The sequence below is a fragment of the Aquarana catesbeiana genome, linkage group LG11 (assembly GCF_042186555.1).
Source record: "Aquarana catesbeiana isolate 2022-GZ linkage group LG11, ASM4218655v1, whole genome shotgun sequence".
NCBI classification, from domain to species: domain Eukaryota; kingdom Metazoa; phylum Chordata; class Amphibia; order Anura; family Ranidae; genus Aquarana; species Aquarana catesbeiana.
This window is the reverse complement of record NC_133334.1, coordinates 123,143,693-123,164,409: the sequence shown is the minus strand read 5'-3', so window position 1 is coordinate 123,164,409 and position 20,717 is coordinate 123,143,693.

Sequence of the window (20,717 nt, the reverse complement as noted above, 5' to 3'; positions counted from 1 at the left end):
TGTATGTGAAGCTGACAGGGGACCCTAACTTTGAGAGTGATTTGGAGTGGAGGTAATCATGGATTACAGAGCATGGCTACTGAATGTCTCGGAAGTGCATTGGGCACTGGAAGATATAGAGTTTCTGGCCGTTCAGGAATGGGAGCTGGAGATTGCCTACAGACGGCTGCTAGACTTTGCTCAGTGCCAGGGCTGGGCTCCCTTTGCCTGGGACTATCAGGAAATACCAGTTGACAACCCTGAAATCCTGGCTGAAGAGTCAGTAATGTGGCAAAGTAATAGTGTGCCTTGTCAACCTGCCCCCGCAGCTATGGAGGCGGAGGTCTTATGGTGGATGCAGCAAGTGCTGACTGACCTTGATGATCCTGTTTCTGCATGGGATGATCTTGGATGGAGGAATGTGCCTGTCCAGCAGCATGCCAGAGAATCAGCAGTGGAAAATATGGAGATTGCCATCCCCAAAGCTGAAGTGCTGACAACAGGGCAGAGCTCTGCTAACCTCTGCCCAGCACCAGTAGCATCTTCTAGGTTCCATGGATAGGAGATGGTAAACCTCTATCCCCAGACACCAGTTGCAGAGACAGGGGATTTGATAGATTTTTCTGTTGAGGAAGAACAATCTGGTGAGCCCCCAGCAGAAGAGCTGGTATTAAGGGCAAACATCACTGTGCTCTGCTCAGTACCGGTAGCATCTTCTGAGTTTCACGGACAGGAGATGGTGAACCTCTATCCCCAGACACCAATTATAGAGACAGGGGATTTCATAGACTTTTCTGCTGAGGAAGAACAACCTGATGAGCCTCCAACAGAAGAGCTGGTATTAGGACCAAACTTCACTGTGCTCTGCCCAGTACCAACAGCAGTATCTGTGGAGTTACAAGGAACTTCCCCAGCTGAAATGCTGGTCACCAGACAGAGGGTCCAAGACCTCTGCCCCACACCTGTGGCAGTTTCGGAGGCTCAGGGTGAGAAGATGGCAATCGCTTCCCAGCAGCAGATACAGGGGGAGAGGAGGTGTCCCCAACAGTTGGCCAGGGTGGAGGAAGCGGTCTTTCCTCCCCAGCAAAGATCCATGCACCTGGGAGACATTAACAGAGACATGTCGTCCCAGCAGCCAGATGAGGGAATGGAACAGGAAGCAGCTGGCTCACCTCCCCAATGGCAGCTACACGGTTAGCCGGAGCAGAGGTTGTGAAGTCCCCAGCAGAAGTGCTGGCAACAGGGCAGAGTGGAAATCCAGGGAGCCGGGGCAGTCGGCCCCTCCCTCTGGTGATAGGCTGATGTAGTGAAGCTGCTACTCCAAGCTGAATCACTGGCAACAGGGCAGAACGCTGCTGGCCTCTGCCTAGCACCTACAGTTTCTTCTCAGCTTCAGGGAACTGGGACAGTGGGCCCCTCTGCCCAGCAACAGGCCAAGCCATGGAATGGTAAACACCACCCAGCTGAAGCGCTGACAGCTGGGTGGTGACCTCTGCCCCACACCTACTAGACCTAGACTCACCCAGGACAGGGGCTTTTGGAGGGGACTTAATGCCAGCTTCTTGCCTACAGATTATGGGCGCTGGCATTTAGGATACCCTTGAGGTGTTGTTACTTTGGATTCGGGTCCTTGTCCCCCAGGACACACAGACTCTGGGACCCTGTATTTGCCATATTAGCAATAGTGACTGATTCATACTGTTGGGACACATACTGTGAGGAGATGCTAATATCAACTCCAACTACCTGTCTTGTTGTCTGCTATAATGTGTTTATTGTAAATAAGTCTAGTCTGGCTTACCACAGCTTCTAAGAGTATTCAACTCATTGTTGTTTGTACTGTTAATTGTAATTAGCTCCTGCTATTGTGTTTATATAACTGTGTGAAGCTTGTTGACCACAAGTCTGTGTCCTAAAGGTCATGTTTCTGAGTCATCTAGTCTGGGTAAATGATTTAGTAAACTAGCTCATGTTAATAAGTTTAATTAGGTTACAGGTGTATTGTTATGCCGCGTACACACGATCGGACTTTACGGCGGACTTTGTCTGGCGTACTTTTCTACAGACTTTATGACGGACTTTCCGAATGAACGGACTTGCCTACACACAATCAACCAAAGTCCGACGGATTCGTACGTGATGACGTACGACCAGACTAAAACAAGGAAGTTCATAGCCAGTAGCCAATAGCTGCCCTAGCGTAGTTTTTTGTCCGTCGGACTAGCATACAGACGAGCAGACTTTTTGACCGGACTCAAGTCCGTCGGACAGAATTGAAACATGTTTCAAATCTAAGTCAGTCAAACTTTTGAGAAAACAAAGTCTGCTGGAGTCCACACACGATCGAATTGTCCGACGAAATCCAGTGCGCCGGACCAAGTATGCCGTAAAGTCCGATTGTGTGTACGCGGCATTAGAGTAATATGAGCAGGAGGGGGGGAACCTCCTCTTCTACTGTATAAAAAGACTTGTATTCTGGTTATAATAAATGAGTCCATGTTAGCAGCTAAGCAAATCTCGCCTTGTTTTGTGCTTGGGAGCGGTTGGAATATCTGATATCTGTATCCAGACTGGGAGGAAGTGGTATACTGACGGAAGCACTCAAGCGGAGTGTGGGATGTTCCGTTACAGGGATGGAAGAAAAGGGAATTTGGTGTGAGGGGGAAAGGTTGGGGAGAAGGGGAGGAGGGGGTAAGAGGAAAGAAGAGGAGGAAGGGAGTGGGGACTGCTCATCAACTGTAACCCCCCTTTTAAGCTCCAGAAGGGGGGGAAATCACTTCAAGGAGTTCTGAGTTATCGGAAATTAAGAAGAGAAGTAGGATTTGTACCAGCCTGACGTCTTGAAATGTGTCCAACAGGCCCAAGTCTTTGTAAATTTTTGTATGCGTTCCTGGGTGGTATATATAAATTCCTCCATCTCCTCTATCTTGGTAACTCTAAGCAACCATTCTCTAATGGTTGGTATGTCCGTTGATCACCAGTGTATTGGAATGCATAGTCTCGCCGCATTGACCATGTGCATGGCCAACGATTTGTGGTAATCATGCTTGGGTAGAGTTGTGTGACGTAAGAGGTATTGTGCGGGATTGTAATTCAAGGTGTAAGTGGTAATATGCTTTATTATGGAGTGAACCTCCCTCCAGAATAGTTGAATGGAATTGCATTCCCACCAAATATGTATCATGGAGCCTTCTGCCTTTTTACAGCTCCAACAGAAGTTTGGGATAGAGGGTGAGAATTTGTGCAGGCGGGATGGAGTCCTGCACCATTTGGTTATAATTTTATATCCATTTTCTTGGATTGCAACATTCATGGATCCCTTATGGGCAAGTATGTACTGTAAATGGTTTCCCAGTCGTCATCTGTCAGTGTCAATTGTAGGTTTTTTCCCCAGGAACTACGTGGGAGCCCAGTCGTTGAGAGGAGGGTGTCGTCCTGGAGAAGAGCATAAATGTACGATATGAGATGTCTTTGTGGTGTATTGCGTGAGCAAAGGGTTTCAAATGGAATAAGTTACCTGGTCCATGTTGTAATTGGTACTGTAGAGGTAAGAAAATGTCTTAGTTGTCTGTATGACCAGAAAACAAGCGTGTTTGTGCGTGACTCAGACACCAAATCTTCGTAGGGTTGAATGCGACCCCTATGGAAGAAATGGTCTGTCTGTATCTCTTCTTGTGGCCATTCCTTTTGGAGGAATGTAGTAGATCCAGTTCCCGCGTAGGTAAGTCATTGGCCCTGTGTATAACGATAATTTATAAAGAGAAACAGCTTTACTGAAGGCCGATAATGAAGGATATATGAATGGATGTGTCTTAAAGTTCTGGGGCCAAAGTCGGGGTGGTAGCCAGGGAAGTATATATGATGGAGTATGTATAAAGTGTTTTTCTATAGTAACCCAGGCTTTTCCCAGGTAATGTATCTTCCAATCCACAATCCTGGTCAAGTGGCATGTCAAGTAGTACCAGACGAGTGGAGGTCTGGTAGGCCGATTCCACCTTTAGGTTTGGGATAGGTCAGTCGTGAGTATTTGATGCGTGGGGGGGTGTTCTCCACAGGAAAGCTGTGCAGGCCTTTTTGTATGCTGCAAAAAAGAAGGGGGAGGTGTATTGGGATTGTCTGCATTAGATATAAAAGGCGGGGGAGGATGACCATTTTTATTAGGGCCGAGCGACCAAACCAGGATACATTAAGATTGGTCACTCCTTTAGGTTTGTTTGAATTTTCGAAAGGGCGATTGTGACAGTAGAGGTCTACTGTTTTCCTGGTAATTTGAATAGCAAGATAGGTAATAGCTTTCTTTTTCCACTGGAATGGGAAGGAGTCTTGGCAGTGAGCTACGTCCTGTGGGGGTAGGGAAACATTTAGGGCATGTGACTTGGAATAGTTGATTTTGAGGTTTGATAGGTCCTCAAAGTGTTTCATATCTCTCAGGAGGTTGGGTAAGGAAAGTCGAGGGGACTGTAAGGAGAGTAAGATGTCGTCCGCAAAAGCAGCTACTTTAAATTCTCTACATGCTATAGAGATTCCTTTGATATCTATATTGTTGCGTACTCTATTTAAAAGAGGTTCTAGCATCAGCATAAAGATTAAGAGGGACAGGGGCAACCCTGGCGTGTACCGTTGCTTATAGAGAAGGCATTCGACAGGAGGCCATTGGCCCTCACCCTCGCCGAGGGGTTAGTGTACAGGGCGTTAATGTGAGCAAACATGTGAGGTAAGAGTTCTGTACCTCTTAGTACTTCCTGCATGTAGTCCCAGGCCATCCTGTCGAACGCCTTCTCAGCATCAAGGGAAAGGAGAAAACCCTTGGTTCCCGAATAGGTCAGCCAATGGTGAATGTTTAGGGTGCGTATGGTGTTATCCATGGCCTCTATACCTGGGATAAATCCTACTTGATCAGATGATATGAGGCCAGGGATAAGAGGTAGCAATCTATTCGCCAGCATCTTTGTGTACAGTTTGATATCTACATTAAGTAGAGAGATGGGTCTGTAATTGGATGCTTGTGAGGAGTCTTTACCTTCCTTCGGGATGACAGTCACATAGGCTTCTAACAATCTGCCTAATCAGGTGTGGGGGTTTGATAGGGAGTTAAAAGTCCTAAGCATCTCTGGTACTAGTACGTCTTGAAAGCATTTGTAGTATATTAGTGGGAAACCATTGGGGCCAGGGCTCCTTCCTACCTTCATCTGCTTTATTGCTAGGTGAAGCTCCTCCATGGAGAGTGGGCTCTCCATGGCTTCAGCTTGCTGAGTGGTGATAGGTTTGGGGCAGTATTGGGCTATAAAGTCTTTTATTTGGGAAGTGTGACTGTTCGCCTTTGTAATTTCATCATTGCTTTGCGGTAAGTTGTAAAGTTTAGAGTAGTAGTTTTCAAAGTGTCTGGTGATATCCTAGTTTTTTGAGGGGAGTGTGCCTTGATTGTCTCGAATGTGGTAGATCCTAAATGATGACTTAGCTGCTTATATCATGCGGGCCAACAGTCTCCCACTTTTGTTGCCATGTTCGTAGAACACTTTCTGTTGGAGAACATACCGCCTCCTTGTGCATTTCCCTAGCTCATCTAATAGTGCGTATCGAGCTTGTAAAAGGTCCTGTAATGTAGTTTGCGAGGTCGTTTGTTTGTGTGCTGCCTCAAGTCGGTTTATGGTTTTGATAAGTGATTTAATCTGTTCTTGGTGTCTCTTTTTGTTGGTCGTTGCTAGGGATATAAATTCCACCCTTAGCACGCATTTATGCGCCTCCCAAAGTGTAATAGGTGCAGTGTCTGGGGTGGAATTTTCTTGGAAGTACAATTGAATGTGGGATTGGATCTGATTTAGCATTTCTGGGTCTTTTAGAAGGGAGGGATTTAATCGCCATGTTTTTGTTGTTTCATTTGAATCCGGGAATGTAAGCGTTACTGAGATGGGGTGGTGATCGGACAAAAACATTGTTTCTATAGTGGCCTTTGAGAGGAGCGACAGGTCAGTCTGTGATTAGAAATAGTCTATTCTGGAATATTTTTAGTGTGGAAGAGAGTAAAAGGTGTAGTCTTTGTCAGTTGGGAACATGGTGCACCAGGTATCATGGAGTGTTAGATTTTGGAGTTGGAGTTTAATTTGGTGGAGTGCACGATAGGAGAGAGTGGATGTTATAGTGGAGATGTCTAGAGTAGGGTTCAATGGGACATTGAAGTCTCCTCCTAATATTACCAAACCTTCCTGAAAATTGGATAGGAGGTCACAGATTTTTTTGAAAAATGAGACTTGGTGTTCGTTTGGGCAGTACATATTGGCCAGAGTGATTGGTTTGGATGCAAATGTGCCCTTGATGAAGACATATCTGCCTTCGGGATTAATTATTGTGTCTGCCAGCTGGAAATCAGCATGTTTAGAGATAAGTAAAGATACACCTTTAGTTTTGGAGTCTGGGTTTGTGGAATGTATTGTCTGTTTGTATATATGATTTGCTAGTTTGGGAATGGTACCCGATCGAAAATGTGTTTCTTGGAGCATTAGGAAATGTGCTTCGTGTTTCGTCAGGGCAGAAATAACCTGTGATCTCTTTTCTGGGAGATTTAAGCCTTTTACATTAAGCGAGATGCATTTCAGTGATAGTTGTGTTTGTTTGGTCACCTGTTCTGGGTGCATTTTGTACTTTGCTAAGGTAAATAGTCTCAATATGTGAGGTTAGCGGGATTCGCTTTAGAGTCTCGGTATTGTCCGTGGGGGGTAGAGGGGGCAAGGAAGAGCGCCCCCATCAGAAAAGGGGGTTAGAGAAAGGACAGAAGATCAGGAAGATAAGAGAGAACGATATATGGGGTAGGTCTTAGGATGATCAAGTGGGGGGGAGGAATACGGGATAGGATGGATTATAGGGTCAACACAACAGTGGGAAATCCACGTGATGTGTATGGGAAGTCACCGGAGGTGGTTATAGGTGCACCTATCCACCTAAATAGAGGAGTCCAGGGTGTCAGCTATGGTCCATTAGGACAGCTGTGGTGGGACAGTAAACTGGGAGAGGAACAGATGGGCTAGCATTAGTGAGGACGAAAAGGATAGGCTTATGTACTATAGCATGTTGCAAGGAATAGTTGGGTTCAGGGTTTAGCATGTGCGGGACACCAATAGTGGGAATTGACAAGTTAGGTGTAGAGAGGTTAGTTGAGCGGCGTGTGTAACTGCCGCTAGTACAGTAGGTGCATAAACAGCGGGGTCCGTGTAACTTGACATGAAATTATTAAGTGAACTAAACAAGAATTAGAAACTCGAGTCACCTCGTAATGCTAGCAAGCAATACTAGAGTGTGAAGAACTTTCAGGCTATACATTCTAATTCTTCCCCCTCTTCTATCTGGATTTTGTTCTTTTAGGCTAAAGGAACAAAAGCCTTACTATACATGGGGAAGAATGTGTCTTAGTATGTAGAGACCTGTCAAAGGGTTTCCTTAGATAATTAGTCAATAAACTTTGTTGCGTGATTGTGAGGTATCGCAGCAATTGATTACCAAGTGCAGAGTTTTCCTGTCAAGATTGTGGAGTGTACCCATGTCTTAAGGAAAGTGTTGTGATTACATTCTATTTCAGGTCCTAGGTGTAAGTCTTGGTTGGTTAAAGTTCAGGTCTTTCCTCATCTATTATTCGAAGAGCATGTGGTTAAAGCATCACTTATGAGCAAAACAAACAACTATAAGAATATAAAGAATTAGAAACCTAATAACATTAAAACAATGAAAAATCACACAGGCTCAAAAGTGTTACCTGCCCTTCTAGATCCGACAAACCGTTTCTGTTGTATACAGTATACAGGTGAGCTCACTGGGGAGTTTCTGGGATGGTGTGAGGGGATATGGGGAGTGTGGCCATGGGTTAGTCTCTCATCCAGGTAGAGGTCTTCATAGGGGATACCTGTGGGTATAAGAGCATGGTGAAGTCCGCTGGTTCGAGGAGAGAGTTGGAAGGGAGATTTATTCACGGTGCGCCTAAAGTCTTTAGGCATTCATTGTAATGGTAGAAATGGGGAAACAGATAAGCAAACAGTCTGAGTAAGGAATGGTTAATGCGAGAACCTCTCAACTCACTAACACGGAGGTCTGAGGTGTAGTGAGAAGGGGATTAGATGTCCTGGTGTCCCTTGCACGGGGTTTCAGCATGCTCTGGATCATGCGGGGGGAGATCTCTGCGTGATAAATGGTCTCCAGGTGATGTGGGATCCAACCTGCGATGTCTGGATTGATGTCGCTGGGCCTTAGGTGATGAGTTGTGGGAGACTGGCTTCCATGGTTTTGAGGGAAAGTAGAAGGAATACCATTCCAGTAGATCAACTGGCAGCAAATTGAGCTGCTCACAAAAGACAGGCAGGTCTTCCGGTGTTCGGAGGAGTGCGGTGCGACCTATGGAGGTTGCAGAGAGGCAGAACCTTAATTTCCATCCATATTGAATGTTGCGGGCACGTAATGATTCCAGTAGGGGGTGTAGGGTGTGTCTGTTTTGTAAGGTTATCTGAGACAGGTCTTGGAATAGTTTAATGTCTGTGCCATTGTATAAAATGAGGCCTCTGTCTCCGGAGTCTTTCCGGAGTATCTCCTCCTTGAGAGGAAAGTTCACAATACATCACACAATGTCCCTAAGTGGTTTCGGAATCATGGGGAGGGGGTCTCAGCATGCAATGGAGTCTTTCCACCTCAATAGGGGAGTCAGCTGAGCGGTCAAGTAGGTTGTTGAATATGGAGCAGATCGTCTGTGGTAGTGCCGAAGGTTCTACTCCTTTGGGGACCCCTCTGACTCTAATATTATGCCTGCATCCTCTGTTGTCCAAATCTTCCACTTGTCTGTGGAGTTCAAACATGTATGTTAGATGGAGGTCATGCGTCTTCTGTACTTACCTGATAGCTGCTGCCTGGAGTTGTGAAAAATCTTCCACTTCTGTGAGGCGGCTATTCATCGATTGAATATCCGTTTTTAGGTCTGAGATGGCAGTCGCCAGCGTGTGTTTAATGTCCAAGGCGACCTTTTTCAAGTCTCTTTGCAGGTCAAGAGGGCTCGGGTTGGTAGCCGCAGAGCTATAGCCTTCCACCATTGGGTCCGTGACACTTCTAGGTGATGCCGGGGATGAGGCCTGTAAGGCCTGCATCTCTTCGTGGTGTGTTGTGGCCCGGGTCTGGAACATCTCCGGGATGTTATTACTGAGCTGCGTTCCAGATTCTTTCATGGAGCGGGGTGTCGAGGTGCTTCTTTTCGTCCTATCCATCATTAAAAGTACATTTATATCCTAAAAGAAGCTTTTATCATCCTCAGTGTGCCGGAGCTCTTGTCTCAAGCAGCCATCTCAGGTCCTATCCAAGCCACACCCCTTTGAGTATCCTTTTTAATGCCTGCTGATTGTCTGCTATCCTTGCTTGCTGCAGTTTGGCATTGCATGCTATTGTGGAGTCTGATATATTCTGTTGTGAAGTCATTGCCCTGCTTAGATTTGTATCATAGGCAAACGCTGAGATTGAACTATGTATTTCAACTACTATATCATTTATGATCAAGTTAAAGTAGAACTAAAGGCAAAATGTCAACACTGAAAAGTACTCATGATACGCCACAGGAGGCACCCACATGGCTAACAGAGGATGGAATTAAAAGTAGACTTGAAAAACGTAATGCGAATAAGTCACCGGGACCAGATGGCTTGCACCCGAGGGTCCTTAAAGTGGATGTAAACCCCATTTTCAAGAATTTGAGATACATGCACCATGTGTTAGCCCTTTCTTTAAAAGTCTAATGTACGTTTGTTGTACCTGCATATTTTCATCCCTGTGCCTGTCAAACCCCTCCAAAAAACACTGATCCGTGGGCGTGTCTACAGACTGTAGCTCGGTAGGTGGAGTCCTCACATCACAGGACTCCCCTCCCATCTGTGCACTCCTCCTTTCCCTGGCAATCACACTGGTTCTGCTTGAATGCAGAGCTGAAATCTGTAAAATCAGTTATAATCCTCATAAACACTGGGCAGCATTTGAGGCACAGGGGGATGGAAACTTTCATAACAGGAGAACAAATGTCAGTAATCAGTACAAGGACACTGCTTATCTGTGCTAAGACTTTTACTGTAATGCCCTACTTTCAAGTAGTAGTTACACAGTAAAGGTGCCCAGCCATTGAGGGGTTAATTGTATCCTGCTGGGCTCTCTCCCTGGCAGCTGTGGGGTAAATCTGTGTGAAGCTGCTGGGCTCTGTTGATAATGACAGTAATGTCCCCCCCCCTCCTTCTCAGTTAGCACAGATAAGCACAGCAGTGTCTCTCCTCACCTGGAGCTCTTTAGGGAGTGATCTGTGATTGGCTGTGGGACACACGCCCCTTCTCTCATGCCAGTGCATAAGTCTCCTAATCAGTCTGTCAGTCAGAGGAGAGGGGAGGTACCGAGCCAAATTTTTTTGGTGTGTCAGTTTTCTTTACTGTAGGAAAATGGAGAGGATTGCAGATGACTGGCTGCTCCTTTCCTGACCAGACTGGGGGCAGATGACTTCTATTGCTTTGCTGTGTGAGGTAGATTGCTTATTTCAATTTTGATGTTTCGGGTTTACATCCACTTTAAGGAACTCAGTCAAGTGATTGCCAGCCCATTGTTCCAATTTTTTACGAGTAGTCTACTGACTGGAATGGTAACAGCTGATTGGAGAAAAGCCAATATAGCACCAATATTTAAAAAAGTACCAAGAAATATCTCGGGGAACTACAGACTAGTTAGCCTAACATCAATAGTTTTCAAGCTCTTCGAGGGGATGATAATGGACTATATACAAGATATTAGTATTAAAAACTGTATCATTAGCAGTAATCAGCATGGATTCATGAAGAATCGTTCTTGCCAAACCAATTTATTAACCTTCTATGAGGAGGTGAGCTGCCATCTAGATAAAGGAAGGGCTGTAGACATGGTGTATCTGGATTTTGCAAAGGCATTCGATACAATTCCCCATAAACATTTACTGTACAAACTAAGGTCTGTCGGCATGGACCATAGAGTGAGTATCTGGATTGAAAACTGGCTATGGGGGCGAGGCCAGAGGGTAGTGATAAATGGGGAGTACTCGCAATGGTCTTGTGTGGAAAGCGGGGTCCCCTAGGGTTCTGTCCTGAGACCAATCATATTTAACTTATTCATAAACGACCTAGAGGATGGGATAAACAGCTCAATCTTAGTATTTGCAGATGATACAAAGCTAAGCAGTCAATAACTTCTCTGCAGGATGTGGAAACCTTAAAAGAAGACCTAAACAAATTAATGGGGTGGGCAACTACATGGCAAATGAGGTTTAATGTTGAAAATTTTAAAATAATGCATTTGGATGCCAAAAATATGAATGCAATCTACTAGGGGGAACCTAGGATGGAAAAGGACCTGGGGGTATTAGTAGATGACAGGCTCAGCAATGGTATGCAATGCCAAGCTGCTGCAAGCAAAGCCAACAGAATATTGGCATGCATTAAAAAGGGGATTAATTACAGACATAAAACAGTAATTCTCCCACTCTGCAAGACTCTCATCCGGCCGCATCTGGAGTATGTCGTTCAGTTCTGGGCACCAATCCACAGGATGGATGTGCTGAAACTGGAGAGGGTCCAGAGAAGGGCAACAAAGATAAAAAGGGACTGGAGGATCTTAGCTGCGAGTTAAGACTGCAAACATTGAACTTGTTCTCTCTGGAGAAAAGATGCTTGAGAGGGGATATGATTTCAATGTACAAATACCGTACTGTTGACTAGGGATGGGCTGAATGGACCCCTGCTCGGTTTGCACCAGAACGTTTCGAACACTGCAAAACTTTGGACCCGAATAATAAACCCCATTAAAGTCAATGGGACCCAAATGTCAAAAATCAAAAGTGCCCATTTTGAAAGCTTATATGCAAGTAATTGGGCATACAATGGTTATAGGGGTCTGGGTCCTACCCTGGGGGACATGTATCAATAAAAAAAAAGTTTGTGAAAAACGTCATTTTTAAATGAGCAGTGATTTTTTTATTTTTAAAGTGAAAGCATAAAAATGAAAAAATCCTTCCAATACAGTGCCTGGGGGAGTTCCGTTAGCCTACCTGTAAAGTGGCAGATCTGTACCATGTCTAGAATCTGCTGCAGCAATAATTGCTTTTAAAAAGCCAAAAAAATGTAATTTTCCATGCAAGCTGCCTTTATTTTGCTCAGCAACATCTGGGGAGCCAGTGTGTATGATAAGGCCACAATGTAGTGCACTGGGAGCAAGATTTTTTGGATACATTCTGGTGTCACGTTGACTTTGGATAGAAGTAACGGGTGTGTAAAAATTGGTCTTTAGGTGTCGGTGGCGCCTTCCCACCGTAACCCTATAGAGGTAATCTTGATGAAAGCAAGAATTGTCCTTACTGTAAAAAATTGCAATAATACGCACCTGTCAAACAGGGGCAGAAAAATTGGTCTTTGGGTGTCGGTGGTGTCTTCCCATCGTAACCCTACAGAGGTACTCTTGATGAAAGCAAGAACTGGCCTTGCTGTAAAAAATTGCAATGATACTGCATGCACCTGTCAAACAGGTGCTGAAAAAATTGGTCTTTGGGTGTTAATTGTGCCCATGACACCAATACCAAAAACATTCTTCCAGCTAAAATGATTGAACACCCTCAAAGCTAGGCAGCCTCGAAGTCCTGCAGAGATTCCACATCTCAAAAACACTTAATCACTGACATCGGCATCAGGGGCTTCATAGCTGGTAATCCAGGACTGATTCATTTTTTTAAAAGTCAAACAGTCCACGAAGTCTGTGGACAGATGCGTTCTATGATCAGTAATGAAACCACCTGCAGCACTGAATGCTCGTTCTGAAAGCACGCTGCATGCAGGGCAGCCCAACAACTCAATAGCATACTGGGCAAGTTCTGACCAGTGGTCTATTCTCATGATCCAGTAAGTCTCTGTTCTGGCCCTGAGGTAATCGTCCACCAGGTGATGCAGATGCTGCCAATGGGATGTGGCGAGGACTAAAAAAATTTGAAATGCCTCACTTAGGCAGACACCTTCTCCAACACTCCTCTTTTGACTAACAGAAGACTCAAAACTATGCTTTCCACGACACTGTAACTTACTGGAGTCAGGAAAAATGTTCTATAAAATTCTGTTTAACATGTCCTAAAGAGATTTTATCTTCTGCACTCTCTGTGGGGTTGGGATGAGTTCTGAGACCTTCCCCTTATAACGGTGACAGCATCTGGAACTTCCTCCTCCCAGCCACATACTACTCCCAAGGGTCCTGGGGCTGGAAAGCCATCACTTACAGATTGACACGTCTTCCTCTTCTTTGAAGCCTATGAAAGTGCCAGAGTCCTCCTCCTCTCTCCCCTCATGTGTTCTGTGACATAGGAATGATGGTGTCTGGATAAAGTGGGCCTTGAGAGGAAAGGAAGTCCTCTTCTCCCTCCTGCTGCTCTGCCTTCAGTGCCCTGTCCATAATGCCATGCAGAGCCTACTCCAGCAGGAACACAACAGGGATTGTGTTATTGATGCATGCACTGTCACAGCTCACCATCCTTGAGGCCTCCTCAAATGGTGATTAGACATTTGAGAAGCATCCTTAATGATCAGCCATTGGCATGGGGAAAAAAGCCAAGGCGGCCTGAGCCTATCGTTGTGCCATATTCACACAGGTAATCGTTGACGGCCCTCTGCTGCATGTATAGCCACTGCAGCATTGTCAAAGTCGAGTTCCACCTGGTGGGCATGTCACAAATCAGGCGGTTTACGGGCAAGTGGAATTCCCGCTGAATTTCAACCAACCGAGCACTGGCTGTGCATGACTGAGTGAAATGGCTACAGACTCTTCTGGCCAGCTTTAGCACATCTTGCAACCCTGGGTACATATTTAGGAAACGCTGCACCACCAAACTGAGGACATGTGCCAGGCATTGCACATGTGTCAACTTTCCCTGTCTAAGGGCGCTCAAGAGGTTTGAACCATTATCGCACATCACCGTTCCTGGCTCCAGCTGGCATGGTGTGAACCACCTCTGGGCCTGTCCCTGCAGAGCTGCAAGAATCTCTGCCTCAGTGTGGTTCCTGTCCCCTAAACACACCAGCTGAGAAAATTGCATGGCACCTTTTAGCCTGACTCATGGAATAGCCCTTTGAACGCTTAGGGGGTACCTGATGTTCATAGGATAATTCTGCGGAGGAAGGCATAGAGGTGGTGGAGGAGGAGAGGGTAGAGCTCACGGGTTTGGCATCATCACCACCAGCACCGAGGCTTGCCCTGCATCCTTTCAAGCTGCAAGCAGCGTTACCTAGTGTGCTGTGAACAAAATATATTGTCCCTGCCCATGCTTGCTGGACCACATGTTAGCAGTAAGGTTGATTTTACGGCTGACTGCCTTGCCAAACAATGCCAGAACATTCCCTTCCACGTGATGGTAGAGAGATGGAACGGCCTTATGTAAAAAGTAGTAGCAACTGGGAACCTGCCATTGTGGTACAGCAAATTGTGCAAATTCACAGAAGGGGCAGAATCCACCAGGCTGAAAGGCAGAAGTTGGAGAGCCAACAGGTTTGACAAGCTTGCATTTAGACGCTGGGCATGTGGGTGGCAGGGACTGTATTTTTTTTTCCGCTGCAGCAGATGGGGCAGACAAATTTGCCGGCTACGGTCTACAGCTGGTGGTGTGCTGCTGGTAGATGTGCTGCTAGGACCTGGGACACCCTGTGCTATACCAACATCCCTGTCAGTGGAGGCTCCTGAGAGGTAATGACTCGGTATAGCAGGGGCAGACTGAAATGGGTAAGGAGGAGGAGGGACAGATTTGTGACCCTTTTGTGTGGTTTTTAGGTGTTCTTGCCAAAAGGGCTGAGTAGTTGGACGTTAAATGCCACGTTTGATGTGTCTGAGACACAGTTTGCAGATAACAACTGTGTGATCTGCTGCAGATGTGCTGAAAAAGGCCCAGACAACTGAGCTTTGGGGTGAGGACCGGGAGATAACAGCTGCAGAATGTGATGAAATAGGATGGCTGCTCTCTACTCTTTATTGATGTCAGCCTCCTTGGGGTTGTGTGGCCTCACCTTTAGTTTCCTCCTCTGCTCTATCTGGCACCCAAGTCGCATCAGTGACATCATCATCTCCATCTCCTCTATCATCATCATTACCACTGGAGACAACTTGGCAATGCGCTGCGGCTGGGGGAACATGAATTCCAATTTGTCTACTAGTGTTCTCCCCTCTCTCTAGGCTCATGTTCCTGTCATCCTCAACCTCAGAACCAACATCTGAATCCAGTAATGGCTGGGCATCATCAAGGGGCAAGTGGCTGACGCTGTGGTCAAAAAAATCAGCTGACTCCTCCATGGCTGATGTTGGGGCTATGGCAGGAAAACATGTGGACAAGGAGGAAGGTTTATCCACTCTGGTATTGGCAGGGGACTGCACACTTGTCTCTGCTTGATGAGGAGGATGAGGAAGGTTTAGTAAGCCAGTCCACCACCATCTCGGCATGTTGTGGCTGGATAGCATGGGCAAACTCACTAAACAGAGGAAATGATGCCCTGCCTGAGGACTGACCACCACGTCCACCTTTGCCTGTGGCCAGCACTGTAAGGGGGGTTGCTGACCCCATTACAGTGCCAAGGGAACGTCTGCTTCTCCTTGTTGTCCTCCCAGACATTATTGGGAGGGAGGGGGTGGTGCTTATAAGCAAATGTAAAGAAGAAGTGGGAATCTGTACATAGATATAATTTAATCAATGTAAAGTGGTGTTTGGTGCACTTTAATTTGAGTACTCACACTACACATACATACTCCATGTATACACTATAATATACTGCAATATAATGCGCCAAACATACAGTGACGCACAGAACTATATGGCATTAAACTTGCAGTAATGCACACAGAAGTAAATGGTGTTAAACTTGTAGTAACGCACAAAACGATATGACGTTAAACTGGCAGTAACGCACACAGAACTATATGGTGTTAAACAGGCAGTAATGCACAAAGAACTATATGGCGTTAAACTGGCAGTAACGCTCACAGAACTATATGGCGTTAAACTGGCAGTAACGCACACAAAACTATATGGCGTTAAATTGACAGTAATGCACACAGAAGTAAATGCCGTTAAACTGGCAGTAAAGCAATCAAATAGACGGTGTTCAACCGTCACTACACTGACGCTATCTGAACTGTCCCTACTCTAGCTATACACTAATGTCAAGATAACTGACACGGTCTCACTACACTACACTGAAACTATCTGAGCTGTCCCTACTCTACACTAATGTATGCATGCATGACATGGTCTCACTACACTATAGTGAAACTATCTGAGCTGTCCCTACTCTAGCTGCACACTATGCAAAGCTGAATTATGGTCCTCCTCACTACACTCACACTATCCCTAGACTGACACTAAACTAATATTCTACACTGACAATTGAAGCAAAATAGCACAGTATAGCACACTAACTAAATAATAGCACTGAACAGAGCCCTGTTCTATCTCTCTCCATGCCAAAATCACACTGAAAAGAAAGAATACTTTTATACTGTGGTGCGGGAATGAGCCATGATTGGATAAAGTCATGATGACAGTATCCAATCATGACTCTGACAGTGCTCTGTGCCCTGATTGGCTGAAGCTTTCACTGCTTCAGCCAATCAGGGCTTGCAATGCACTGTTCAGCTCCGCAATGCATTGTGGTCAGTTCGGGGGGCGAACAAACAGTTGAACGAATAGTAAGTAAAAAGCCAAGCACTGAGATGGATATAAATAAATAGGTGAGGATAAATATATAAAGGCAGATTGATCAATAAAATTAAGCTGCTATCAATAAAAGGTCATCAGAATCCCACAAAGCATAGAAAAACATATGAAATTGATGAGCTCTAATAAACGATCAATCAACATAAAATACTGTGCTAAATGTGCATAAAATGGACACAAGCCATTAAGAAATTCTCCAATGAGTATGTAAAAAACTGACAAGTGCAAAAAAATAAATAAAATATATAATCCTAGTGCTGATACATGCACAAAAACCCGCCACAGTACTAAATAATGCTGTGACAAAATATATAAAATAAGCCACTCTGATGAATAATACACACATATAAATAAATATATAAATAACTGACAAGTGTGGAATAAAACAAAATCCTAGTGCTGGTACACACACAAAAACGCCACAGTGCTAAATAATGATGTGAAAAACATGTAAAAAAAAAACACTTTGATGTATGTTGCCAATAGGTGCAATCATAAGGACAAAAAATTCAGCAGAGATAAATTAGTCCAGAATATGAATGTAATTGTCCCAGCAGTTCATTCCTTATTAAACTAAACTGATTAATTTAATTACTGTGTTTGATCGTTGTTCATAACTTTTTCTAACATCCCGCTTCAGCCACATTAATGTTGGTAGTTTGGTTCTCAACACGGGTGATTTTATGAAAAATAAGCAAAGAAATAGATCATTGCGTGGTGAACTAGATGAAAGTGCACAAGCAAACAGCACAGAGATACACTCACGTACGCCCGGTTAAGTGAAAGCATATAGGTATGCAGATCGCAGTGAGCCGCTGTGGCCGAGACTTATCTCAAAAGCCGCTGCTGTTCAACTCAAAATGTCAAACTGCAGTGAATGTCTTAGGCTCCTCCCACGTGTTGCGTCACGTGACTTTCTCAAGGATAGACTCGAGATGCCACAGTCTCCGTATTTATGTCCGATGGCATTCCGGTTACCATGGATACAGCGCTGTGTTCATTGGGTCATCATCCTGCTTACTGCTTGTGCTTATATGTGTATTTATTTAAAACAATCTTTAATTGGTACATACTTTAAAAACAGTTTATGGTAACAGGATAAGAAAATTTATAAGAATTTATAAGAAGATACAAATAAAACAAAATAAAAACATAATGTTGTACAGGTATCCTGAATGATAAACGCCCTTCAAACAGAAAACACCTCCACCGCGCCAATAAGACCCTAAATATGCCCCAAAAATTGCTAATCAGTGCGAAAAAGTGAAAACCAAAATAATAATAATAATGAATGGTGTTGAGCTGCCCCTTTAAAAATGAATATACATAAACCAAATATTTAATCCTAAATGTCGGTCCCTCATCCAGTGACCACAGACAGACATGTAGGATAAATATGAGGCGCTCTAAACAACTACAATATCAAAGTGTCAAATAATAAATAGTGGTGGTAACCTTTACTGATGTTCTTTACACCTTCGTATAATCTACTAATATTTGCAAACAATAAATCATATATCAAGTGACAGTGAATAATATATATATATGACACTTAAGTGAAAAAATGTGTATATGCATTTCACTCCATGCTGTGAAATATCAACACTCCACATCAAAGTCCATATATTTGAAAAGACAGCCTCCAAAGAGCTGTATGTGACAACATAAAATTGGTGACGGAATATAAATCAAGTGTCCCTCAAAAAATCTTCTCAATTATTGATGACCACAAACGAGTGTTTCCGTGTGTCTTCCACCTCACCTCCGTGTCAGTGAATCACACCCTCCAGACATACACTCACCGATTTATATTGCCAGCATTCTCATGCAAGGCAAAAAACGCTTTCTTTACCACACTCCAGGGCAAATAAATAATTTGATGTCCAAGGTATTAGTTATTCAATGGAATCACATAAAAGAAAATAAATGCTCCAATAGTGTGAACCAGCAAACACAATTTATTAAAACCACTGCAATCTTCACATAATGCACTCACATTCTTAAAAAGATAAAACCAGCAGAAACCAAGTACAATTCACATCAATCTTCAACTCTGTGGCTAAAACCTTATAACCAGCGGTCACGGCGGACCCGAGGTGTGCAGCTGCTGGGCTATAATCTCACCCCTCCCTCGGTGAACCTCCGCTCCTCCGTGTACTCGAATTCCTAACCTCCTGTGTGGCTGACAGCGCTCGCGTCACGTCTCACAGCCACGCCCCCGACATGTTTCGTCATAGGTAGACTTATTCATGGGATTGGCTGTGTCCGCTGCCACTCATCCCTTATATTTGCTCCAAGAATGACGCCCATTCGGTCGCGTACTGCGCATGCGCACACCTTGCGTTCCCGTTCAATGGAACCGCTACTGTTTATAGAAGCATAATATACTCGGGATCGGGCATAGAAATGTAAAATTAATATATAAAATACAATATAATAAAACTAACAGACCCTTATATACTATATATCGCTGCCACTCATCCCTTATATTTGCTCCAAGAATGACGCTCATTTGGCCGCATACTGCGCATGCGCACAACTCGCGTCCCCGTTCAATGGAACTGCTACTGTTTATAGAAGCATAATATACTCGGGATCGGGCATAGAAATATACAATTAATATATAAAATACAATATAATAAAACTAACAGACCCTTATATACTATATATCGCTGCCACTCATCCCTTATATTTGCTCCAAGAATGACGCTCATTTGGCCGCATACTGCGCATGCGCACAACTCGCGTCCCCGTTCAATGGAACTGCTACTGTTTATAGAAGCATAATATACTCGGGATCGGGCATAGAAATATACAATTAATATATAAAATACAATACAATAAAACTGACAGACCCTTATATACCTTCCTAACTAATATGCTACAATGTAGGTAAGCAATAATTCACTGGATGTATCGGGACTGTTAATTTCACTATTCCCTAGTGATTGCAGCACTCATCCTCCGAGTTCAGCCGCTACACACCCATCCAGCAAACAGCAACCCCACTACAAGGTGCATCAACTACCACACTTTCTTCATGGTGTGAACCTCCCTCATTTAATAATCGCAATTCAAACATATATAGACTATTAAAAACTATATAAAAAATATATTAAAAAAGTCAGGATATACCAATTACTGAACTCCTGTTTGTTCCATTATATACAAATATTACTAATCCCAGTTAGGTTGTATACCCGAATAATTCATATAAAAATGGAATGAATACACCAAAAAATTGAGATTAAAATTATAGAATCTAAAATTAATAAATACATATCTTCCAAATATTAAATTGATCAAGCTGCCTATAAAGCTCCAAAACCCCCAGGTACATATTGAGCAATGTTGCACACCATTGCTCATCTCCAATGTAAATATTCACTACACAATGTTTTGTAGGGGTTATCTCACAATCCTGTTGCCCTCTCTCCCCTCCTCTTTGGAGCTAATACTTCTACAGAATCCTGATGGGTAACTCAATAATGGGGGCCAATCAAGGCATATAAATAACCCCCACCTCCCCCTTACTACCTTCCAGGTTAAGGGGCCTAATCAGATATCCACCAGTGCATAGATTAAATACTACGGATGGTAATTGACTCCCTCAAGTGGTACATATCAGTATTGCACACTCCCAAATATCATAAAGAAGAGATGAGCTATCTCCCAAAATGGAGACCATTAGCGGGACCCAAACTGGGGAAGCCCAAACAGATTACCATAAGTCATTAAGACACAGCACTGCACCCCCACCTGGAACCAAGCTCAATCCAATGCTAATAGCGCTCAGTGCACACTCCAAGGATATGTCTACATAAATAAATATATACAAATTTAAGTAACCTATATAATCCATGAGTGTACCAAAACCATGTAAGTGATAAAATTATTATAAAGTTATATATCATCTAATTAATAATGGTTAAAAATTACATATATGGATAAGAACAATAAAAATATAGTATAAAAATTAAAT